The following is a 26731-nucleotide window of genomic DNA, read 5'->3' as shown; positions in this document are numbered from 1 at the left end:
AGATGCCCAGACCTGTCAAACCAGAATTTCCAAGAGTGAGGCCCAAGAATTTGTGTTTTTTTTTTAAGAGCTCCACAGGTTGAGAGCAACAGCTGATCAAAAAACCTTTGTGGCCCCTCCTCATACTCTTTGGAGCCTGTTTTCTCCAGAGTCCAACAGCTCAAAGGATCTGAAACTAATTCACATTTGGGATTGAACAAGCAAGAAGGCTTAACCATGTAGATTCCTACATTTTGACTGAACTCTGCCCTAAAGGAAAGAAATGACTCTCCAAAGAAAGAAAACTCAGATCCAGCTATAGGGTTCATGGAGATTATTCTGATGAGAACATAGATATAGCACATCCACATTCAAGATACAGCTCAACCATCCCAATTTCAAATGTTTTATTCCATAGTCCCCATAGCATTCACGTATTAAAAACCATGGGACCCAATCTGAGAGTATAGAAAGTATGTGTTCTATGTCCATAAGTGACCTCTATTTACTTAAAATCCCCCTATCAACATTTTTTTTCAGGTTTTTTTAAATTATTATTGACGTATAATAGACATATAATGTTATTTTGGTTTCAGGTGTACAAAATAGTGATTCAACTATTTTATATACATTACTCAATGTTCACCACAGTAAATATAGCCATCATCTTTTACCATACAATATTATTACAGCATTTTTCCTATATTCCATATGCTTTACTTTTCATCTCCATGACTTACTTATTTTACAAGTGGAAGTTTGTACCTCTTACTCCCCTTTGTCTATTTCACTCACCCCCATACCTACCTTCCCTCTGGCAACTACGAGTTTGTTCTCTTCATTTAAGTGTCTGTTTGTTTGCTTTGATTCCACATATAAGTGAAATCATATTTTACTGTGATAAAGACCACAACTAAAAAACAAATAAAAACAAAACAGTGGAATAAAAAAACGATTGACTTTTTCAACTGAGAAATCAATTGTGTACTGAGTACTGTAATTTGAAAACGATTAGTATAAGATGACCCTGTGAAATAGTTTAGGAAACCTCAGATTAGTAGAGTCCATTGGCTGGGGGAAGCTGGAAGCAGTAAGAAATATTTGAGGGCAGTGATAAAGTGAAGTGGAGGCATCTGAGCCAGAAAGACTGAAAGAGGTAGAAGGATAGGAGCAGAGAGGAGAATGGTGGTGCCTAGGGAAGATCTTTCTTCCTAGAACTCCTATGCATTCTCCACTGCCAGTGTCATGGCCAGAATCAAAAGACAGGGGTACTCATCCCTCTTATTTCTACTCTGAGCTTTGTTCAACTGAAACCTGCCATGTGGGCAAAGCCACAGAGCTCTGGGCTGCTGGGGACCTGCAGGGGGCAGGGGATCCCTGCTGAGTGAACAGTTTGCAAAGATATTAAGAGCACTCTCTCCTAGATCCAGATCCACAGTAGGGAGAATAGGAGGCTCATGACGGAAAGGATGGGCCAGAAAATGGAGAGGCGACGTATTGCAGTCTCATTAGCAAGACTTCCAAAAAACAACTGGATATCATTAAGAATAGCCAAGATTCTTCCATTGCCTTGCGTGGGTAGATAGAGAAAGTCTTACATAGGCTGGGAAAAGGAGGAAGCGACTGGAAGGCTCGAGAGGCCTGGGAAGAAGAGAACAGAAGAAGTTGAATTCAAATAAACCAGAGGGAAAGAAAGATAGGGACCAAAATATAATACAAAAAAAAAAGACATTCATTCAATAAATATTTGTTAAACGCCTTCTCCCATTCTTAAATTCCAAAGTCTTCATTAAAAGCAGTCCAGATGCTGAAGCATCCCAAGTATGGTTTTCCACTATGGTTCAGTACAAGTCTTTAATTTCACCAGAGCTTCCCTATTAACATACCCTGTTTCCTATCCATGATTATTTCCATTTTCATGTTTTTGCTCATTTTGCCTGAAATGCTTTCCCATTTTCCCTTCACCCTTCAAATGCTAGCCATTCTCCAAAGCACCTCCCATGCAAGCCCTGGCCTAATGCCTTCACATCACTCCTTGAAACATCTCATTGAGCTTATTATTGCATTCCACACAAACACAAGATATTTTTCATTTTAAGTTGTTCTATTACTTTTGACTGGAACAACAAAAAGCCCAGAAGAGTTGGTTAATTAGATGGAGATGTGATTTAAAATTAGAATGAGAAACTGATTTTCCTATAGAAATAATTATATATTATTAATAGGATAAATTTTACTGCATTGTTGATTGCATTGTTTTACTGCATTGTTGATTTACTGATAGTTGATTGAGATTCTAACTGCTATCTGTAATATTCTACGGGTATGTATTTTTAGTTCCCAGCTATCAGTTTACAAAGAATATTTTAGAATAAAGTATGTTTATAAATTAAATATTGCTTCTGTGAAGGACAAGTGAAGACAGAGATTAAAGAGGTGTAGGATATAAGAAGTATTAGGAACTGAGTAACAATTGCCTTCAAAAAAAATTGCAAGGTTGAGATTTTTTTAATTTGTAATTAACATATACAGCTTATGGCCTCCTCACTTTTATATGTGGTCACATTTTATTGTAAGAATTTCTATCTTCTGTTTCTTTTACCTTAATAATTTAAGATCCCATTACATTTATTTTTATTGGTTAAATCAGCACCAGGAAGGTTAATCTGTTAAGCAGTAACATTTAAGAGTCTCATGCTCTACTGACTGAGCTAGCTGGGTGCTTAAAACAGTAACATTTACTAGAAAAATAGGAACTAGTAACATGGGTATGGACCCTTTCATAAAACATGTGATGATCTATCCTCAGAAGTCACATAGTGGACTAATGGGGGGGAGGGGCCTTCTTTCAGTTTTCTTAGCTTCCAAGACTCTTGGGGCAACCTGGAACCCATTCAGCAAAGTTTCTAAAAGTTCCCTGCCACTGCCTGCCAAATCTATCAGCAACACTTTTTTGCTCTTGCCTTTTGCTTGGGACGATGTTTCCTACCGTTGCCTGTAACTATAACTTAGCCTAGACCTTGCCAGGAATACTCCTTGATTCACAGCACTTGACTGGAAGTATTATAAAACCCCAATGAGTATGGGCCATACTCTGAGTCTGGAATAAACACTGGATTCACAATAATTGTGTCTTTACTGAGGTTTTCATTAAAATATCACATCATTTCATAGATTTAACTTAGAAGAGGCCAATTTTTTTCCCCTCAAAATACAGTATGTGTTTTGCATGAAAGAGACATAGAACAACTATGCTCATAATTTAAATGACTTGTTTTATGGAGCAAAACAAAGTATTCCCAATTTGAATTAAGAAACACACTGAAGCAGGTCACTGTGGCTTGAGTTAGTCTTAAGATCAGAGTGGGCCTTAGCACCCAGTGACAAAAGCTGTAGCTCATGTGTCTGACCTTTAGTAGCTCAAAGGTAACCATGACATTTCCTTCTTCATCAGCTAGTTCCAGGCTCCTATTCTTTCAAACAGCAGCAAGCTGCTCAGAGGACGTTTGCCAAGTCAGGCGTTCAGTTAAAGTTAGCCCCTCATCTATCTAAATATATAACTTTGGGCCAGGTACTTAACTTTTCTAGGTCTTAGTTTCCTTATCTGAAAAATGGCCACAATAATGATATTTTCCTTATAAGACTTCTGTAATGGTTTAATTGGACTGTGTAAGATGATGCGACTGGAATGAAGAAAGGGAGGTTGGCACTGTGGTGGCTATTTGTTGAGTGATACTATTGCCCTAAAGCACAGAGAAAATTAGTCGTCTACCTTATTCCGTTTACTAAGTCACACACACAGCTTTTAATCTCACTCCCACCCTAAATGCTCACAATGGGTAGAAGCTCCATCATTTATTATAGTGTTGAGGCTCACTATTCTATTTCCTTTGTGATCTGAGTTGGCTCACATGTACCGCAGAATAAGTTCCAAATAAATGTGAACAGAATACTGTCCAAATTGATGACTTCTTAGCTAATTGTTTTCTTCTGGCTTCTGCAAAGCTACTAGAAGAAATGAAGGCAAGGATGCAGGATAAGAAGAAGAGACAGAGAAGGGAGGTTAACAGAGCAGATCATGCAGAGACCCTTATAGCTGGAAAAATCAGCAGTCACATTTTAGTTCCTTTGTCTGCAAGTAGGACTATATTAAACCCTAACGCTCAAAACGAATGAGTGATCTGTCTCAGATCTTAAGGATTCTTGGAAGAGTCAAAGCCAGCAATCCCATGTCCCCTATTAATTCAAACTTCATTCCAGCCCAGCAGCTCCAGGCCTCAACAGAAATCCAATGACATGCCTTTATTTCAAATTTCCATGAGTCACTGAAAGATGTCTATTGTATAAGAATAAACATAGTGAAAAGTAAGAAATCTGTTTCTTTGGTTTGAAAGAAAATATACAGACCATTGGCCAGCGGGCCACAGAAATTTGAAAAAAAGATGAAAAGTGCCCAACAGATTGGTGTTTCCATAGGGAGCCCCAGGAGATGAAAAGATAACTATCAAGGAGGGGGACATAGCCCCACCTATTAAAAAGGAGGTTGTGATAGAATGATATATTTTCCTTCCTAATTCAAACATTTTCAACCATTCCATAAACACAAAAGAAGACAAATCTGCAATTTTCCCCCATGTTATTCTGTGCATGGCATGTTATTCTGTGAAAACAGCAGCATGGAGGGTCTCTAGAGTTTTGGTGAGATCAAATAATAAATTTGTGAGTGGCCCTATGAGTTGGAAGTAGAAAGTTTAACTATGTGGTAAAAGGAGCCAGTTGTGATCAAGTTTGCAGATGTCCTTGCTGCTGACTCCACCCCGATCACAATTCCAACCCTCGTTTTGTTGGCACTGCTGTGGCAGATACTCTACTGATCCCTCTCCATCTAAATCACTCCTCACCAGCTCCAGAAGACATGGGCTTTGGTCCAAAGGTAAACAACTCTGTGACTCACTTAAGCTCTGAAAACATCTGTCTGACCTCTTTGAACACGTTGCCAACTTTTCCATATTGCTGCATTTGCCCACCACCTTAACCCACTGAGCACTCACCCTCAAGATTATTCACAATTCTCATGAGATCTCAGAAAGAACAGATCTGCTTCATGCCCTGTGAAGAATTAAACTAGACTTGTTTTAAAAATGCAACTCCTAGAAAACCAATGGGCATTATCTTTTAAAGCTGACCGTTTTTATGCCCTGCATTCCATTCCTAGATATATACTCAAGGGAAACACTTGCTGTTAGTAGTGAAGTATTACTCTTAGCCTTGAATAGTGTAATATTAAAAAACCGGAAATAACCAAATACCATCAACAGTAGGAGAAATAAATGGTAATGTGTTGATGCAATGAAATATTATATAGCAGAGAAAATTAACTATAACAACAGAGGAAAATTTTAGTATATAATGTGTGAAGAAAGCAAGTTCCAAAAGACTTCATGTAATATGATATTCTTTGCATAAAGTTTTAAAGTAAGTAAAACTAAATAGTACATTGCCATAAACCAAAAGAAAAATCAAGTAAGAAATGCCTCTGGGAATGGGGGAAGAAGACAGAATAAGGAGAAATGGTTGGTACAAGTTGTTGATCATGTTCTCATTCTGCCATGGGTGAAGGTTTCACAGGAGTTCATGGTATCAGTTAATTTTTTTTTTCAACGTTTTATTTATTTTTGGGACAGAGAGAGACAGAGCATGAACGGGGGAGGGGCAGAGAGAGAGGAAGACACAGAATCGGAAACAGAATGGCTCCAGGCTCTGAGCCATCAGCCCAGAGCCTGACGCGGGGCTCGAACTCACGGACCGCGAGATCGCGACCTGGCTGAAGTCGGACGCTTAACCGACTGCGCCACCCAGGCGCCCCGGTATCAGTTAATTTTTAAAAGGGTCATGCATACACAAATGATGGCAATATATAAAATAAATAAGCAAGTGATAACTCCACAAATATTCACTGAGCCTTTGTGCTGAATATAAATCTAACAAGAACATCTTCATAGCAGTAGGAGAGAAGGTTAAAAACCACTGTAGGTGGCTTCCCCACTGCTCCTCTCCCTGGCATGCTCAGAATTCATTCTTCATAATAAAATCAAGCTACCATTCAGGATAATATTTTACATAGAGGGGGAGGAAGTCCCCAGAGTCATGATCTCTTATTCAGCTGCAATTTTGTAAATGACAATTTTGTCAGCCTCCAACACGGCAAAGTGGAAAATTGGTCACTCTCCATCATTACTATGTTTATTTTGCTGGTCTTGGGCAATGCTGAAGCAAGTTTAATAGAACTCAATTATTGCTCAATAAACCCCAGTCTTCTTGCTTCTTGCAGCAAATAAAATTAGCTTCTGTATGTCCCTTCTGAGCCACTGTGGCTACCCAAGATCCAGGGAGGTCTGTTTACGGTTGGCCTGGTTGGCAAAACCTAGCAGAGTAAGAGCAGGGTGAGCTAAGCCAGAAGGGAGCCATGTGGTGGCTGTGAGGTTCCTCCTCCGAGAAAGGTTTGCCCACTGCCCAAGTCATCCAGAACTGCTCATCAGGGCCTCCCCTCTGCTCACCCGCATTCCAGAGGTCAGTAAATTCATGAACACCCCTACAGGTGAATGAAGGAAACCGGTTAGGAAGAAATAGTTCTGTTTTATTAACTATTTTCAAATCACTCAAGGAAAACCTAAGTTACCATTACTAAAATAATTGCCTGATTTAGAAGTGTTTAGTCTGTTGTCTGCTGTGTGAAAAATGACCAATTGAATTGACTCTATTTCTTGTACCAGTTTACTGCCAAAAATAGAAATTCTTGCACTCTTTCCCCTTCTATGCTGAATATAATTAGTCTCTGCCATTTAGGAGCCAACTTTCTGTTCAGAAACCTGAGATCTTCTCAGTTAATCCCCATGTGAATAACACAAGCACCATTAGCAATCCATATGACCAGTGGCAATACTTGCTATTTTGGCGCAAAGAAGCCCTGTCGGAAAAGTGAGCTTTCCGGAATCTGTGATTAATAAGAAATGGGCACAAACCCACGTTGCCTAGCCCTAAAAGCATCTTTCTCTGCTTTCAGTTCATCTGCAAAACAAGGACATTCTTATGTGCTACCTGCTCATCAACATGCTATCAGCATAATGAGCTGCTGGGGCTATGAAATTCTTGGACAAAAGCCATTATAATGCAGCGTAACTACCTCCTAGAATTCTATTTGCAAACTCAGATGACACAGTAACCTCAGTGTGAACTACATTAAGTCCTTGTCATTTATTATGCAAGCCGCTTCCCTGAAGAAGTCAAATGCAGCAAATCAGACTACACTCTTACCAATCTTCCTGAGAGCTCTTCTAAGGAATCCATTTATAGATACAGTGGTCCTTTATCTTGGATTGGTATCTTGTTATAAATACCCAGGTAAGTCTGAGACACCTCCGATATTTCCCACTATTCCTCTTCCAGGAGAGGAGATGAGTAACTATACAAGTTACTCCTCTGGACTGTGTGACTTAACTCAAAGAGAAGAAAAGAGAGACAAAGACAGAGACAGAGACAAAGAGAGAGATCCAACAAGATCCCTGACAAATTCCAAACAAGGGATTTTACCAGGACAGAAGCAGTCTCAGAAACTGCTAGATTCAACGCTACCAGGTTGTCTTAACTTTGCTTCAGTCTTGCATAAACCCAATGGTGAGGCCACACCAAGGTAGTAGTGCCCTGGGCACAAGGGGTAAAGCAATGGCACAATTATGCCAGCGTGGTAAGTCTTAACGTGGACTCTGGTGCCTTTGGATAAGGCGTGTGATCATCCCGGGGTCTGTTCACCCTCTCTGGGGATGGGATGAGAAGGGCAGACCTCCCCATCAGCTCTGTCCTCTCCATCTTAGCATTCCTTCCCCTTCTCCAGGGTTCCCTACAGTCTCTCCTTATACCATAAAACCCTCCCTCCTCACCAAAGGACACCCAGCTTATCCACCAAACAAGAACCTCATCTTTGCTTGACCAAAACCACTGCCCCTGCTCGAAAGAGAAAAGGGCAGGGAGGCATTCTGGTTGTTGTTAGCAGGGGGATATTAGATTTTGCACTGAGGGCCATTTTTATCTGTTCTGCCATGACATAAACCATTATTTCTTGCCAAGAAGAGAACCACACTAGCTTCCCTTTTGGACATGAGAGATTGCTAAGCTACAGACTCATCAGTGGAATTCTGCGTTTCTACGGCCTCTTCCTGAGAAACAAGTTCTACTCAGGTGTGCTATGTCATATTTCCCACCCCCAACTCCTCGAGGGTGCCCAAATCAGCCCCAGACAATACCGGTAAGAGCTGTCCTCAGGTTTATCTGCCTTAAAATCTAGAAGTTGAAGAGAAGATTATCTGAGGGTATCTTCTGCCTTCTGCAAGGAAAAGATTGATGGTTCGGAGTTTTGATTATTCGCCACCCACCAAGCAGGCTTTCCAAAAGCTTTATAAGCAAGCAACAGTGGAATGTGGCTGGAAAAGAACAAGTTAATCAAGGCTAGCAGGAGCCTGCTTGAGTAACGGATCGACAAGCTTTCCAGAAATACATCGGCCTGGTACCATCAATATAATAGCCAAAAAAAAAAAAAAAAAAACCTGCAGCACAAATTCTATTTTGTGAGACAAGATGTCTGAGAGCTAACTTTTTTTTTTTTTTTTATCCTTGCTGAATTGACTCATGATTACCAACAGTTTGTATGGCTCCATTTACACATAAATCAATCACACCGGATGCTAGTCATAACTCAGTCTGTGTTCCCAAGCATGCTGAGTGCCTGACACTTTGGTACAAATAAAACAAAACCCTGACATTCACTGCCTTTGCCCTATTCTGAGTGTGGAGACTATCAGGGTATCATTCTTTTGTTTCATGTCTCCCAGAAACAATTCCATATACTTCCTTAAGTCCTAAATGTCACGTTAGGATATTAAATGGAATTTGCTTCTGAAATTGAAATGTCTATTTCTCAACTTTCTGTTAGAATCAAGCTTTTGATGATGGGTAAGATAACCCCAAGTTGGGTCTGCTGGTCAAAACATATGAGATTATTCTCTGATACATTAACACCCCAGGGTCAGTAGGGCCTTTACTCACCTCAGAGGGGTATTTTGTCTGTGCACATGAAGACATTAAGAAATATATAGTGAAAGAATCATTTTACAAATATATAGTCTTCCTGTCTGGCATGATACAGACAAGGGGAAATATGGCTTACTTATTTCTGCCCCATGCAAATCCTTTATTTCCTTTCCTGAAAATACTCAATGGCATACCAGCTATGACCCTGCATCTGGGGTGTGTGTGTGTGTGTGTGTGTGTGTGTGTGTGTGTGTGTGTATTTCAATTGTGTGTTGATGGTAATAAGAAGCATCCCTAAACCCACTGTACAGGAAGCCAGTCCATAGCTGCTAATATGAGATTACATTCTAATTATGTATTCTATATCCCTTTTCACACCATTATTCCATGTCCAACAGATCGGGGTTTTCCACTGAATACTAATGCTGCCATTCATCAGTTTCCTAGAGCTGTATTTCTGTGTCTCTCTGGACAGAGAGGACAAAATGGGGATCCGCATTCTGTTCAATATCACATTAACATGTCTCTTCCTATTTCAGTCACAAAAAGTCATTTCTCAGTTGTCCTGCATGAATAGCCCCTTTACCACTTATCAATATGGATGAAGCCCAAACTACCCACTTTATGCAAAATAGTAGAAGTGAATTGTCCTTTCTTTAAAAAAAAATAAATAAGTAAAAGCAGGCAAGTAGATCACCTCTGCCCTTTTTCTTTGTCAAAGCAGCTGCTTCTGCAGCTTTACTCTCTCTCCTAGAATTGCCAGCCTACCCACATCAGGCCCAAACAGGAAACTCCCCATGGAAACTAGAAACTGAAGTTTAAATGCAAGGGGAATGTCTATATAGAAAGGCAATGAAACAATAAATGACCCAGGAAAAGAGCATCCCTCTCCCCTTGTTCTCCCTGGAAAAGTGTTGTAGCTCAAGTCCAGTTGATGAACCTGATGCAAAAGCAGCCACCCAAGCTAGCATGGGAGCCAAAAGGAAGAAGGCAAGCACGACTACCTAGATGAACTACCAGAAAAGAAGGGTGGCTGAGGCACCATAGGATGTGTTTTGGAGTATTTAAAAAATTACCTATAGTCAGAGGTTTATCCTCAATTTTTATTTTTTTATTTTGTTTGAAATTTTTTAGTGTTTATTTTTCAGAGAGAGAGCACAAATGGGGAGGGGCAGAGAGAGATGGAGACACAGAATTTGAAGCAGGTTCCAGGCTCCAAACTGTTAGCACAGAGCCCGGTGCAGAGCGCGAAATCACAAACCATGAGATCGTGACCTGAGCTGAAGTCAGACGCTTAACCAACCGAATCACTCAGGCGTCCCTCACCCTCAATTTTCAGATGGAGCTGGATGAGAGGCTACTAGTTACTGGTTTTGCTAGCTGTAATGTAAACAGATCACTAAAGACAGATCTGTGACAGATCAGTAAAGACAATTGGCAAATATTTTATATTTTATATATACTGTGAGGGCTGAACTCCATCCTACTTCTTGCAGTTACGTACTCAATGAGCACTTGTTTTGGGTTTTTTTTTTTTTTTTAACGTTTATTTATTTTTGAGACAGAGAGAGACAGAGCATGAACAGGGGAGGGTCAGAGAGAGGGAGACACAGAATCCGAAACAGGCTCCAGGCTCTGAGCTGTCAGCACGGAGCCCGACGCGGGGCTCGAACTCACGGACCGCGAGATCATGACCTGAGCCGAAGTCGGGCGCTTAACCGACCGAGCCGCCCAGGTGCCCCAATGAGCACTTGTTGATAGTGATAGCTGACATTTATTGAGCTCCTACTATATTCCAGATCATCTTCTAAGCACTTTAAATATTATTTCTAATAATTACCAAACAGCCCCGTAAGATAGGTAGGTAGGACCTATTTGTCATGGGTAATTTGGTGTGTTAACTAGCCTAGCCACAGGGCGCCTAGATTAAACACTATTTCTGGGTGGGCCTGTGAGGGATGAGATTAGCATTTGAATTTACTCAGTAAAGTAGATGGCCTTCCGTAGTGTGGGTGGGCATCCTCTAATCTGCTGGGGACCAGGAAAGAATATAAGGAGGGCAAGAAGGAATTTACCCTTTTTTTCCTCCCTCACTGATTAACCGGGGACATCTCATCTTCTTCTGCCCTCAGCCTGAGATTCACACCATCAGTATCCCTGGTTCTCAGGCCTCCGTAGTCAGACTGAATGACACCACTGACTCTCCTGGGTCTCCAGCTTGCAGACAGCAAGTTGTAGGGCTTGTCAGCTGCCATGGCCTTGCGGGCCAATTCCTTATAATAAGTCTCCACATACAGAGAGAGATCCGGTAGGATCTGTTTCTCTGGAGAATACAGTGCTTTAAAGAAAACTGTGACTCAGAACAATTAAACAACTTGCCCAGGGTTACAGTGCAAGTAAGTGGCAGGGGCAGGATTTGAGCCATTTGGAGTTCTGTGTGACTCTAAAGCTTATCCACATTCTTCCCACGACACCAATCAATATCCACTACAGTAAAGTGTGCTGACTTTACTGAAAGTTCCAGGCTAATAAAAATGAGGAAAGCCAAAAGTTAAAAGGCACGGTAAATGTAAAGGTTTTCTCTTCCAGCCAAATGGAAAGTCAGGCTCAGAATTACCAGCTGTTAAAACACCACTAAGCATCCTTTCCTTAGTTCTGAAGGTCAAAAAAGTTCACCGATCCAGAAATTCAAAGTGCAAGTTACTTTATCTCAAGAGTTTAACACAGAAGACAGTAGAATAAGCTTCCCAATGTTTTAAGCCCCAGCTTGGGACTCAGGAGACCTTGCTCTACTCCCAGATCGGTTACGAAGTAACTATGTCCCTAAAGCAAGCTGCTTGACTGCCCCAGCCTCAGTTCTTGTCTGCAAAAGGAAGGGATTTGACTCTACAAGCTTTCTAAGTTCCCAACTTGGCTTAAGGCTAAAATCTCTCAGAACTGATATGAATTCACCTCATGACATCCTGGAGAGGTATGACATATTTTGCAGACAAAAGGGAGAGATTCAGAAAAGTTAGGTACCTTACTCAGCACTTTAGCACAGGGTCAAGGACTAATGGCCCTCTGCATCATGTATTGTCAGAGCCTCCTCCTTCCCCATCCTGCCTTGGGATACTTCATTGACATTGGCTGAGGGGAGGCCGGAAAGAACCAGAATGCCTCTCTCCACCCTGCTCTAATGCTGACCACCATCCCTCACTCTCTACTGTCACGAGGTTTCCTGAAGAAGTAGCCATGTCCCTAACTCACCCCGTGCTGGCAACTGTCCCATTGGCATGACGTATATAAGTGGGGGGAAGGGGAGGACTGTGATTTAGTTACCATCGATTTGTGTGGATATGATTAACAGTAGACTCACGCAGTCACCGGGGCCCCAAAAAGGATCTGTTGTTGAGAGGCAGCACTTCCCCTGTGTGTTTACTGACACCTCAACACAACCCCACAGTCTCCTTTTTGGCCACCTGCCTCCCACTCATTCCAGTCACCTGGGCACAAAACCAAGCCATGCTGTTCTTCCGTACAAAGATGTCCTTGAGTGAAAATTCAAAACACAAACTTACCATGTTACACGAAGGCCATTAAACTTTTTGAGCCAGCCTTCTGCTAAATCACTTGGGTTTGGCTGTCTCTGTCTATACATCACACACACACACCTCCCCGCCCACCTGGAGAAATCTGGTTTTTTCCCCTGGTCCAAATTTTCACCAGTGTGCCTTTTAAGAGCCCTTTACCCCTTGTTTACTTCTTCTTTCACCACCTCAAGGTATTTCATTCCTAAGTGCCTTCTTTTTCCATTCCATATTTTCTCACTCTTGCATGCCACTTACTCCTTCATTCCTTCCTCTGCCTTTATTATTTTCCTTTCCCCTGGCAGAACAACAAACAGACAAAAAAAAAAAAAAAAAGTCCTCCTTTGTTAGTATGCTAAAGTGTGCTACATTGCTTTTTCTTTCTCTTTGTCTACCTTACGCGTTACTGACCCTGGAGACAGACGCCTCCTTCTGCCCTCTCGGGATTTACCAAGAATATTTATTAAGCACCCACTTACACACCTGCATGTATTAGATACTCTGTGCCTGCTTTCTCATTAAATCCTTACAACCACCTTATAAAACAGCTCTTTCCCTAAACCATTACCTCTTAGACTTTAACGTGCACATAAATCCCTCAGTGATCTTTTTTTTTTTTTAATTTTTTTAATTTTTTTTTCAACGTTTATTTATTTTTGGGACAGAGAGAGACAGAGCATGAACGGGGGAGGGGCAGAGAGAGAGGGAGACACAGAATCGGAAACAGGCTCCAGGCTCTGAGCCATCAGCCCAGAGCCTGACGCGGGGCTCGAACTCACGGACCGCGAGATCGTGACCTGGCTGAAGTCGGACGCTTAACCGACTGCGCCACCCAGGCGCCCCACCTCAGTGATCTTAACATACAGATTCTGATTTAGAGATTTTGGATGAGGCCCGAGAATCTGCATTTATTTCAAGCTCCCAGGTGATACTCAAGATACGTCTGTGGGCTACATTTGCAGGTTTGGCCTGTATGGGAACAGTGGCAGTATTTTTATGTGATTGAGAGGCTGATGTGAAAATTCTGCTTCTCGTGAGCATTTTTGGTGCCAGGTGTCAAGCATTCCATGCTTCCCACCTTCTTCTCCTAAAATGAAAACATTCTTCAGAAGGTCAACAAGTTCATCGTGAACAGTGAACTGGTGACAATTTCAGAATGAGAGCAATAAGAGCACAGGGAAAGAGAGTGACACCCAAAGGGAAGGGAAACAGGAGGAGCAACAGTTGTTGGAGGTGAAAGGGATCCAGCAAGAGACAATAGAATCAATCTTCAAGAGAGACATCGTCAAAGAAGATGTTTACCCCCGCTTCCCGCAGGGGTGAGAAACAGACATACCACCTCGGAATTCACTGAATCTCCTCTCAAAGAGCCTTTGTAGAATGCCTACTGACATGAATGTATGTGCCAGGTACTCCGTCCATCCATCTTCCCGTTAAATGCTCATGACTACTTTTGGAAGTAGCCACCACCCTCCGTTTTACAGATGAGCAGAACTGAGGCACAGAGAAATGGGCTAACTTTTCGCAATTTACATACATTGAATTCGATCCATCACTTCCCCCTGCAAGCTCGGGTCTCTGTTATCACACAAACTATCACAACACTGGAAAAAAATAGAAAAGCCCACTAAAGTGCCAGAGACAGACAGGAGCTTCTGTCTCATCTATGACTCAGAAGAGTATAAATCTATGTATGCTGCTCATGGCTTTGGATGCAAAGACAGAAAAAGAATCTTCAGGAATACAGGGCAGAAGAGGGTCTGTATAACATGTAGTGAAGCCCTTCTGTGCCTTATTTGGGGCACTTCTAATCCCTCTTACTAGGCTGGAATCCTTGAGAGCAGGGAGACTTTCTTTGAGATCAGCTTGTCTCTGAAGGAGAAACCACATTCAGCCTGTGTTTCATCGCATCCTTTCCCACTTCCTCTCAGCCTCCTGATACCTATGTGCTATAAATTACCTGAAGCATGATTATATCAGTTTCTTCCCCACTATTGGGTCCAGACTTCTAATAAACTCTAGTTATTTCATTTAAGAAACTGCATCAAGGGGCAGCTAGTGACTCTCTTGGTTAAGCATCTGACTTTTGCTTTGGGCTCAGGTTATGATCTCATGGTCTGTGACATCAAGCCCCATCTCTGGCTCTGCACTGGCACTATGGACTCTGATTAGGATTCTCTCTCTGCCTGTCTCCCACTTGCTCACACATGTGTGCTCTCTCTGTCTCTGTCTCTGTCTCTGTCTCTCTCTCAAAGTAAGTAAATAAACTCAAAAAAAACTATCAATTCTGTAGTCCTACTACCTTCTCCTTTTCTGTATTTCCCCTTTCCCTCACCACAAGCTCCTTAAGAAAAGTATATCTGCTCTTTGCTTTCACAACTGAAAGACCCACTCATTGTTTTAAGTCTTTGTGATCTGACTTCAGTCCCCACTGCTCTCCTAAAACTGCTTCCCTCCATGGTCACCCGCAGCCAGGTAACCACCTTTGCTTTCTGACTGTCTTATCTCATGGCCGATCCTTCTTAATTTGGTTGGTACTATTTAATACTGTTGCCCACCTGCTTCATCTTGAAAAGCTCCCTCTGACTTTCAAAATGCAGCAGTCCCTCACCCTGTTCCAACCTTTATGGTTTACCTCTGATCTCCTCCAGGATTTTTTCTCTTCCTCTCATCCCTAAGCGTGGATGACCCCTGATTTTCATCATTGCTCCACTGGCACTCCCTCCTTTGATGAGGTTCTCCCCTGCAGTGGCTTCCGTTATCATATTGTAGGTAGATAATTTTTTGGCTCTAGACTTACATTTCCATCTGGCAACCAAACATTTCCAGCCATCATCTTCTAAGGAGAAATACTAGTTAAACTAACAAAATCTTTGCTCAGATTTTCCAGTTTCTATTAATGGTATCACTATTTTTCCATTCATCTAGAGTTAACATGTCATCTCACAATACTTAGCCCTCAAGATCGAAGAGCGTGTCAAATCCTATAGATCTTCCCCAACATTTCTCACATTCTCTCCCCTTCTTTTTATTCTACTACTAACACCACATCTCAAATCCTTGGTGGGCCTTTAATCTGTTTCCTCTTTTCCATTCTCACTGCCATTGCTTTAATAATCTCTCAGTGTCTTCCTTCCTCCATTTCCTCTTTTTTATCAGATAGATCTTCCAAAGACAGAGGTCTGGTCATATCACTCTCCAAAACTTCTAGTTCTCAGATGCCCAAATAGTGGAGTCCAAGCTTCTCATCCTACTGTTTAATATTCACCAAACAATGACCTTAACTTATTTTCTAAGCTTTAGACACCACATCAACTTCATTTATACCCTGTTATGCAACCACCAAACTAGACTGCTCTTTATCCCATGAACATCCACTATACTTTTCTACCTCTGAGTCTCTACTCATGCTTCCTCTGTCTGAAATGTCCTCCCCAACATCAAGCTCAGTTCCCCAATTTTCTGGATTAATCAGGAAGGATCTCTCTTCCCCATGCTTTGAGACTCCAGAAGTTGTACTTCAGTATCTTTAATAGTTTCTTCCTCAAGTTATTTATAATAGCTTGCAAAATAACTCATAATAGAGTGTAGTGCCTACTTTATAATCTAGAAGCAAAGATACACATGTATCCAAATAGCTGTGATCAAAGCAGTCCCATGATGACCAAAGCATCCCAAATTTTTTCTCCATTAGATACCACAGAATTAGAAATCCATAAAAGTATGTATAGAGGGACAGGAGGGAGTCACATGAGTTTTTACTGATAACCCCAGTAAAATATTACTCGTTAAGTATTCAAAAATATATAATCTTAGCAGTAATATAGAAGCAGCTCCTAAAACAGTTCCATCAATTTTACCTCCATAAAATCACACAGGGGTCTGGTGTTAATTGTTAACGAATTTTAATCAAATTGATGAGACTCCCCTTTAAGAGACTAACTAGAAATTCTCAAATCAGACCATTGAACAGAATTCCCTGCAGATTTATACAGTCTTCCACTCTAATTCAGTAATGGGGTAGGGCATAAAAATTTAGTTTTAATCATCATCCTAGGTGTCTGATAAAAACAACAACAAATGTGTGTATACACACACACACACACACACATTCCGAAATTTCTCAAACATTAAATGCATTGGAATTATTGGTGATATTATTAAAGTGCAGATCCCGAATCAGTAGGTCTGTGGGAAAGGAGGACAGGCTGAGATTCTACATTTCTAACAAGTTTCTAGGTTATACCTATGATGCTTGGTCCATGGACCACACTTTGACTAGCAAGGGGTCTTAAACCATGCTTGAAAATCACTCAATATTTTCAATCTGGGCCCAACTCAACTCCTATGTCGTGTTTCCAGTGCTACTGGTGTAATGCAGATTTAATTTCATTACTTCTAATTTGCATCACAAAGCTAGATTGATGCAAACATTTCCCAGAGTTTGGCTTTCTTTATAGGTCATTTGAAATTCACATAATGATCCCCAAAATTCCAGAGATATTTTTCATTTTGGTAGACAGACTTGAAATTTGACTCAAGCATTGCCTTTTTAAATTAAGGTATCCTGAATGGGGATGCTTGATAATTGGGATACACTCTGAGGTTTATACTCCAACAGATAGTTGTTGAAATTTAAAGTAGGATTCTAATGGATCAAATTTTGTGGTATCAGTCAGCAAATGGGGCTTTATCTCTATTAAATAGCCATGTCCTTCTTTAAATTTTGTGATTCTGTGGAGTTCAGAGCAATTCAGCAATGAAAAATGAGTATAGTACCTATTCATGGTGCCTGAACACGAATACCTACACTTCTTTAACCATATCAGCAAGCCTTGACTTTTTTCCCCTCACAGTTTTAAGGTGAATGTATTCAGATTTCTTCTCTCATCAGTAAGAAAGTATAATCTTATGAATCCCTGGGACCCAATAAATTGGGTCTCTCAAAGCCCCTTAATCCTCAAAAGCCCTTGATCTAAGAAAGCCACTCAATAAATCCCATCTTTTCAAAAAGTTTCCATGACCTAGCCATCTGCATGCAGAGAAATAAACTAAGTTTCCATACCCTGCATCAACCAATTTCTTCCCAACCTCTCATAACCTGGCGAGTGTTAAGGGCACAAATGAGAAGAACATTCATAATGCTGATCATTTCCTCAATCACATCACACAAAAAAACCCAATAGAGTTCTCAGTACAGACTTTCCCCAACAAATGATGCAATGGAAAGGCACCCCACCTTCTCATATGATCTAAGCAAAATGTTGATGTCTTCTTTCCCCTCAGATTGCAGGTGCCCCATATGTGACCACTGGACTCAGCTTTTCCAGGATAGGACTATGTAAATTTCTTACTGGTGGTAGGTTAGGTTCTTTTGGTTTATGTTGGCTAATTTTATAAGTGCATTTTTACTAAATATTTCCAACACACTGTATCCTGCTGTTAAGAAGACCACGTTTTAGAAGACTCAAATCATGGTTTTTATTATGTCATTATATACACCCTTCTACATCATATGCTGGAAGTTTCTTCCAAGGAAGAAATAGTATTCTCCTCTTGTGGAGCATCTTTTCCAAAAAGTTTCACCATAAATCAAAACCATTATACATCTGAAGGAGCTAGTAGATTCTAACCCAGTTACTCAATCTTTTGACGAAAACAACCATTCCCTCATTCTGGGAACAGCACTGCATTCTGCTTCAGATTGCCTGTCTTGAACTCTTAGTTTTTGTGGTCCTGGTGGGCCCATAACATGAGCTAATCCAGGCCAGTGAAAGTAATAACCAACACTGTGGAAAACTAGGAAGGTAGGACTCCCTTTCCACTGGGCTGCTAAGATGGAAGCCATCTTGGCACCCACAGGGAGAGCCCATCTGAGAGTAGAGCTAACACAGAAGAAAGAAGTATCAGATTGAGATACCATCATTATGAGCACCTGTTAAAATACCAACATACTCTTTTTGTTTAACTTGAACTAGGTTTCTGTTAGTTATAACTACAAGTGCCCTGGCTGATAGAGAACTTAGGAGATGATCATGATAATAACAGCTAACCCTTATACAGTGCTTATACAGTGTGCTAGGCACTTTTCATGTATTAACTCATTTATCTTCACCACAGTCCTATGCAGTAGATGTCGTCGTCGTCATCATCATCATCGTCATCATCGTCTCCATTTTACAAATAAGAAAATGAATACAAAAACCTTCCTTAAGGCCACCCAGCTAATGAGTGATGGAGTCAGTGTTCACACTTAACAATCTGGCTCCAAGTCAGTCCTGTGAATCAGGGCTGGTCAAAGAGTGGCCTGCAGACTGGTCGCAGTCTATAAGCTCTTAACCATGTGGGAGGAGAAACTGAAAATACGTGTATAGAAACCTTCATAGCAAGTTGACCTTGCTACAACACTTTTTGTTTATAGAAGCATTGGTCCATGTTGGATTGGAAATTTTTTAAATCTTCTTTTTCACCAGAGTTTGAGGAACATTTTTTAGCTTATGCTTACAGCATAAGCATAGTGATTTAGATATAAATCACAACTTCTCTCCAAATGCTCTTAAGTTTCTATGAATAAGGTTGGCGTCACATTGCAATACCAAAATATATTACTCCTTGACTCAATTCCAATGTTTCAAAATAGAGTTATTTGAGGTATTTTTAGTTCTCATGGCACTGGATTAGAATAGGATCCTGAGTTCTTAGTGGGCATTTTGAGAGACAAATGTATTATGAGTTAATGCTACATAGCATTAAGGAGCTTGGCAATGGTTTCTTCCCAGTGAAACTTGTACTAAGTAGACAGAGCAAAAGCAAAGGGAATCACAATCCTAGACAAAGTAGAAGTCACAGAAGGCAAGTACTAGGGAATGAGTGCTTCCAGAGAATTGAAAGAGGGATACAAATGGAGGAAAAAATCTATAACAAGGCCCAGAAGCAAAGTGTGATCCTACAGAGCTTTCCTATACATCCTACTTGGAGAAATATACTTCTAGCCTAAACCCTGGCACAAAGAAATAGTGCCTAGGACATGAGCTTATTCCAGTAGATCTGAACTAAGGGTTCTGATTGGAACTAAGGTTTAGAAATCTTCGCTGAACAGTCTGACGCCTCACAAATGGGCAATAAGCCCATAAAAAAAATGCTTGATAGGGGCGCCTGGGTGGCTCAGTCAGTTAAGTGTCTGACTTCGGCTCAGGTCATGATCTCGCTGTCTGTGGATTCGAGCCCCACGTTGGGCTCTGGGCTGACAGCTCAGAGCCTGGAGCCTGCTTCTGATTCTGTGTCTCCCTCTCTCTCTGCTCCTTCCCTGCTTGCTCTCTGTCTCTTTCTCTCCCTCTCTCTCTGAAATAAATAAACATTAAAAAAATTTTTTTAAATGCTTGATACTGTTTATCATCAGGGAAATTCAAAATAAGACCACAAGATACCACAATACACCCACCACCATGGCCTAAATTAAAAGGACTGACAATAGCAAATGTTGGCAAGGATGTGGAACAACCAGAACCATCACGCAGGACTGGAAAGAATGGAAAAATGATTGGCTGTTTCTTATCAAGTCAAAGTACACCTACTTTTAAAATATACTACCTTTTAAATTCCAATCTGACATATTTACCCAAGAGAATGGAAAACATGTTCACACTAAGATTTATACAAGAATGCTCATAGCTCCAAACAGGAAAGAATCCAAATGTCAGTTAGTAGAAGCATAAATAAATTGTAGTCTATTTCTACAACAGACTATTATTCAGCAACAAAAATGAACAAACTACTGACACGCAACCTCAGGGATGAAGCTCACAGACGTACTACTAAGTGAAAGAAACTGCACACAAACAGAATGTACCACGTGATTTCATTTACATGAAATTCTAAAATAGGCAAAGCAAGTCTAATGTGAAGATCATCAGAATGGTGGTTGCCCAGGGCAGCTGGGTGGCTTAGTCAGTTAAGCAGATGACTTCGGCTCAGGTCATGATTTCATGGCTCTTGAGTTCGAGGCCCACGTCAGGTTCTGTGCTGACAGCTCAGAGCCTGGAGCCTGCTCCACATTCTGTCTCCCTGTCTTTCTGCCCCTCCCCCATTCATGATATGTGTGTGTGTGTGTGTGTGTGTGTGTGTGTGTGTGTGAACAATAAATAAACATTAATTTAAAAAAAGAAGAAGAATGATGGTTCCTCCTTGGGAAAGGGAGGTGGGCAGGAGAATTCATGGGAAGGGACATGAGGGAATTTTCGGGGGAGATAAAAATGTTCTATATCACTATAGGTATATGAGTAATAGAAGTGTACTAAGTAGGAGGTCTGGGGAGAGCATAAGAGTATACGTGAAGTGGGGCACTTGGGTGGCTCAGTCAGTTAAGCATCTGACTTGATTTCAGCTAGGGTCATGATCTCTCAGTTTGTGATGTGGAGCCCAGTCTGGAGTCCTGGGTCGAGCCCTGCATTGGACTCTACACTGAGCAGGGAGCCCGCTTGAGATTCTATCTGCCTGTCACCCCTCTCTCTTCCCCTCCACTGCTTGCATACGTGCATGCTCTTTCTCTCAAAAGACATACACATTAAAAAAAAAAAGTATAGGTGAAGCAAGGATGGCACCCTACTGATACCTGTTGAAGTTGGATGATGGGTACGTGACTATCATTATACTATTGTTCACTTTGTATCTATTTGAAATTTTATAGAATACAAAATTAGAAAGTAAATAAAGTCTCTTGCCATTTAGTCAATGTCATCAGCAATTTTTCCGAGGAAAAAGTACGTCTAGGAATGAAAGGCCATTGCAAGAATAAGTACCACCAGCTAGATATCTCCTGAATATGAGGCAGAACATGTCACAATTTGGAATGCAGAGGGTATGCTTTTCTCTTGCCATATACTGTCCACCATCATTGTATCCAATAACCCAAAAAGCCTAGCGCCAGGAAAAAAGTTCTCATTGATTTGCACACAATTGTTGGTTGCTTTATTTAAGACACAGCACAGCTCAGCTTCAGTGGTAAGTCCTGGATAGAAGGTAAAGGGTTATGAAATTAAAATACTCTTTCTTTTATCTTCACCTTACAGCTTATTATTTTACTGTAAATGCCAATACTGATTTGGAACCAAGCTATTTAAGATTTCAATGGAGTAAATTCAAATTGTTCTCCATATCACTTAAAAAATATTTTTAAAAATTCTAACAAGTCCAACAAGGGAAAGAATGACCACATTGTCATACAGCACATTCTGTGTAAGTATAGTTTATACAGAATGATTTAAAACGTATTTATGCTATCTATGTCAAGTATAAAAGAACACAAATCTATTCATCATGCCAACTCTTAAATATATTCACACTTGTGGACAAAAAAAAAAAAAACTCGAGGAAATAATGACTCCAACTCAAGAGCCGTATATTTACATCACTGGAAAGTGAGATGATGAGTATATTTTTTCTTTATGCTTTTCTGAATTCTCCAGTTTTATATAAACTCACTATTAAAGCAAAAGCAAAATTTTGCCTATAAGTGGGGTTCACTTCTTGTTAGAAATCATACTCACTCAGCAGCAATAGAAAAACCAAATGTATCCTTTTGTTTTATATGGGTTTTCTAAGGAAGAACAATCGTGTCTGGTGAATTAGTGCTGTAACAGCTTGCCCACTAAGATTCCTCTTTTCCTAACTGCTTTTAAAATAAGTTCAAAATACCCACTTTGCTTATTTTGGTATGGGGAAAAACAGGGATAGCAAGCCAACAGTCATTTTTCTTTCTATTTTAAACCTCCTTTATTCCAAATCCCCTCACTATTTCTAGCCCTCAAGTGATTCCAACGATGTGCCATCCTTCAGCCAAGGCACTGTGGCACACAGACCTTGGTTGACAGACCAAACCATATGGGTTAAATCTCAGTGCAGAAAAGAAAAGAAAATAAATTTGACTTAGCTCTTCTCCCAATGGTCTGTCCCAGTGTGAAAGACCTATGTGGCTGCCCGAGTATCGAAAACACTAGCCAACCCTCCCTCTTTCACTTATAAGAACCTCTAACTGACAATAAATTAATACATTGCTATTGTCACCCAGGAGCACACCATATAGAGTTGAACCGGTGGGGTGATTTAATCACAAAATCTTCACCAAAGCTTCTGTGGAGAATTGACTGTCTCACCAAGTCCTGCCTCTGGACCCCATTATAACAAATTCAAATTTGGTGAGAATCCAGCTGACTGTTCTTAATACTCTTTTATTTATTTGGTTGGTTGGGGGAGTAATTTTTTGGTTATTGCTGTTCAGTAATGCAGGTTTAAAAAATAAAACACTTTGTTCATAAAGAAGACCACCTGGCATATTAAGCCTAAAGTGACACCATTCAATACAGAAGCATGAGCCACACATGGCCATGGAGTATGTGAAATGCAACTAGAAGAAACTGACATGTGCTGTAATTGTAAATTTTACATCAAATCTTGAATACCTAGACCAAAAAGAAATGTAAAAGACTTCATTAATAATTTTAAATTTTTTTAAGATTTATTTTTTTTAGAGAGCGTGCATGTACAAGTGGGGGAGAGGGAGGCAGAGGGAGGAAGGGAGGGGGGAGTGAGTGAGAGAGAGAGAGAGAGAGAGAGAGAGAGAGAGAGAGAGAGAATCTTAAGCAGGCTCCATGGTTAGCACAGATCCTGACTCTGGGCTCGATCCCACGACCCTGGGATCATGACCTGAGCTGAAATCAAGTTGAACACTCAACCGACTGAGTCACCAAGGCTCCTTTCATTAATAATTTTTATACTGATTACATGCTAAAATGATATTTTAGACACATTAGGTTAAATAAAGTACATTATGAAAGTTCATTTCATTCATTTCTTTTTACCTTTTTAGTGTGACTACTAATTTTAAATAACATGTGCCATGCATATTTTATTTCTATTAAAAGGTGTCACTTTAAAAAATTATTAATGTTTATTAAATAAGTAAGTACTTGTGACTACTCATCCTGGAGCACCCTAGATAGAAATGTCCATATGAGAGATAGCTTTAACCTAAATGAGCTATTGTATCTCAGCATGTCTGCTCTTATGTCTTTCAATTGGGGGTTCCTACGTAACCCCACCCTTCATTTTCTCTGTTCTTGGGAGATTCAATGCATATGGCATGTCTCCCCTTCCAGATGTCCCACATGCTGCCCATTGTTATCCTTGTTCACTGCTCTTGCAGGAATGACTATGTAGCTATTTGGGGATCCATAGACATCTCCGTTGGAGCAGTTAAACCAGGAAACCAAGTACTGCTTAAGAGGAACTGTAGGAAAACATCACTGAGTACCCTAATGAAAAAGGCAAGTACACTTACCCCTCCAAAATCAGCTTCTCCCAGCTGGGACTCTAATGACTTTCCAAAAGATTTTTGAGAGAAGAAAAAATTCTTAGCCAAAAGACACAAATAGCAAACTCTGGTTCTGAGACAAAGAGGCTAATATAGGCCCCCTAGAGAATAGAGCTCCTGATCCCACCTGGATGGGTAAAGTCCAGAGTTAGGTCACTAAGCCTTCTCCTCTAGCTAAATGGCTAATTATTTCTGATAGTGGTGATCTCTAGTAACCCCTCACCTGCCCTATAGCAGAGCAGATCTATCAAGTGAGGAGGGTAGTAATTACTGATGATACTTGAAAACATTCATTATGGAAGCTGCAGGGTCCTTAGGAGACAGACACAAGATATAAAAGGGATCAACAAGTAATAATGCCAAAAGGAAGCTGAAGTCATTTGAAAAGCAAATTCAAAGAATCTTATAAGTAAGACTCTAATATTTTACTGTTATATATGTCTTCTGACATCTAAGAATTGTTTCTGGCTTTCCTTTCCCTATTAGCTATTGCAACTGCTGCTAAGACCTCTGCTTCTACAACATGCTAAACCTCTTTTGCTTCGGGATCTCTTTCCAGATTCCAATTTTTCATAGACAGGGGTTGTGCCATCTTCTGAATTCCCCATAGCTCCTTGAACATTGGCAGGTCCAGAGAATGTACATGATACATACAGATAGATTGGTTACACTTTGTCTTCAGCTATACCGGTTGCCCACTCTTTACAGCTAAAATCCTCAAACATTTCACTATTCTAAAGTCTGATGAACCAAAGTGATCATCAGTTATGGTTAATAATATGAAACTTCAAGGCCACATGTAAACACTCTATGAATATCATATTGTGTTATAACGGACAGTGGAGACTTCTTGTTCTCAAAGATTTCTGATGCTACTGAGGTATCAATACAGAATTTATTTTAGGCTAAGGAATTACTGTAGGGGAGAATGCAGAGAATGTGAATTCAACTGTGAAATCACTTTGCTGGCTATTCTAAGAGTCTCAAAAACACTCTCCTTTTCCTTCATGAAAGAAAGTTTATAGAGAGTCATGATGGACAGAACAGTGGAGTCTTTCCCTTTTAAGACACAACCAGGGTTTAATTTTGGAGAGAGGAAACAAGATTTCAAAAGACAGACTCTGCTGGAAAGTCACCAATTGGCTACAGACAAAAATGTGAGGGTTTGATATTTCTCACTCCAGCTGGGAGTTTTGTTGTTTTTCTTTTTATATTTTCTGAATGTACTTCTCCTAAGATAAAATCCCAAATTCCCAAATTCTATTCCTGGATAATCTGAAAAAGAGATTTCTTTCATCTTCAGATCAGTCTTGACTTTTACGGAGAAGAAAAGTGAAGGGATGCCTGGGTGGCTCAGTCAATTGAGCATCTGACTTTTCTTTTGGTTCAGGTCATGTTCTCACGCTTGGTTGAGTTCAAGCCCTGCATCGTGCTCTGTGCTGACAGTGTGGAGCCTGCTTGAGATTTTCTCCCTCCCCTTCTCTCTGCCCCTACCAATCAGATAAATAATAAATAAATAGAAAAAAAGAGGAAAAGTGAAGGTTCAAAATATTTAAATCATATACATATGAATTTGAATATTTTTACTATTTATATTTTATATTTTAATATAAACATATCAATTTAATATATTTATTGTATAATAAGTTAATATAAAGTTTCATAATTTACTATATATACACATAGTCAACCCTTTTTTTAAAGGTTATTCCAAGAAATAGGAGCTAAAAACAAAAACAAAAATATAAAAGAGAAAATTTATTAGGAATAAAATGAAAAATATAGATGTACAAGGGCGCCTGGGTGGCGCAGTCGGTTAAGCGTCCGACTTCAGCCAGGTCACGATCTCGCGGTCCGTGAGTTCGAGCCCCGCGTCGGGCTCTGAGCTGATGGCTCAGAGCCTGGAGCCTGTTTCCGATTCTGTGTCTCCCTCTCTCTCTGCCCCTCCCCCATTCATGCTCTGTCTCTCTCTGTCCCAAAAATAAATAAACGTTGAAAAAAAATGAAAAAAAATATATAGATGTACAAAACTGGATATGTCATATGGAAAATCTTTTTCATAGGAGCGTCTCAAGAAGGCTTTACTCTCAGTATGAGTCTGAATCCACTCAATCACTGGGCACATGAGTGATTTCATGCCATTGGGGTTTTGGGGGTTTGGGGCAGGTTTTGCCCTAACTTGCAAACACTTAAAAAAAAAACACTTCATTTGCCAAAGCTCTAAACATATATTTATCTTTTGAAATGAAAGCCCACACAGACATCACACACACAAAGTTCTGCATATTATCAGAAGAACAGTGGCATGTTTATTGCCATGGTCGTCATGTTTAATAACTTACGTCCCATCTGCATCTTCAAATCCACATACATGCATTACAAAAATTCTAAGAAACCTCTTCGTGAAGACTCTGTTACTACATGGTTCCCACTAAAACAGAGCAGCACTTTGTGATATTATAGCACTTTTCATGCAAAAATAGGAAAACTTTTATGATTTCTTTGTTTTCCTCCAGATGCCCATAGAGGAAGGTTAATGGCATATGCATTTTCTTGAAACTCTCGTCCAGGAAAACATAAAGCCAAGAGAAGAGAGTAATACTGTGACCTCCTTGAGGTTAAGCACTACTTTCTTAAGTTATTGAAATGTTTTTTTAAATGTTGATTGATTGAAAATGTAAAGTTCCGATTTCACCTTAACATTATTCCCAGTGAAGTATTTCTTATCCCC

This window comes from Herpailurus yagouaroundi, unplaced genomic scaffold (genome assembly GCF_014898765.1).
Source record: "Herpailurus yagouaroundi ecotype Mexico unplaced genomic scaffold, PumYag 141, whole genome shotgun sequence".
In the NCBI taxonomy this organism is placed as follows: Eukaryota; Metazoa; Chordata; class Mammalia; order Carnivora; family Felidae; genus Herpailurus; species Herpailurus yagouaroundi.
This window is presented reverse-complemented; position numbering follows the sequence as displayed.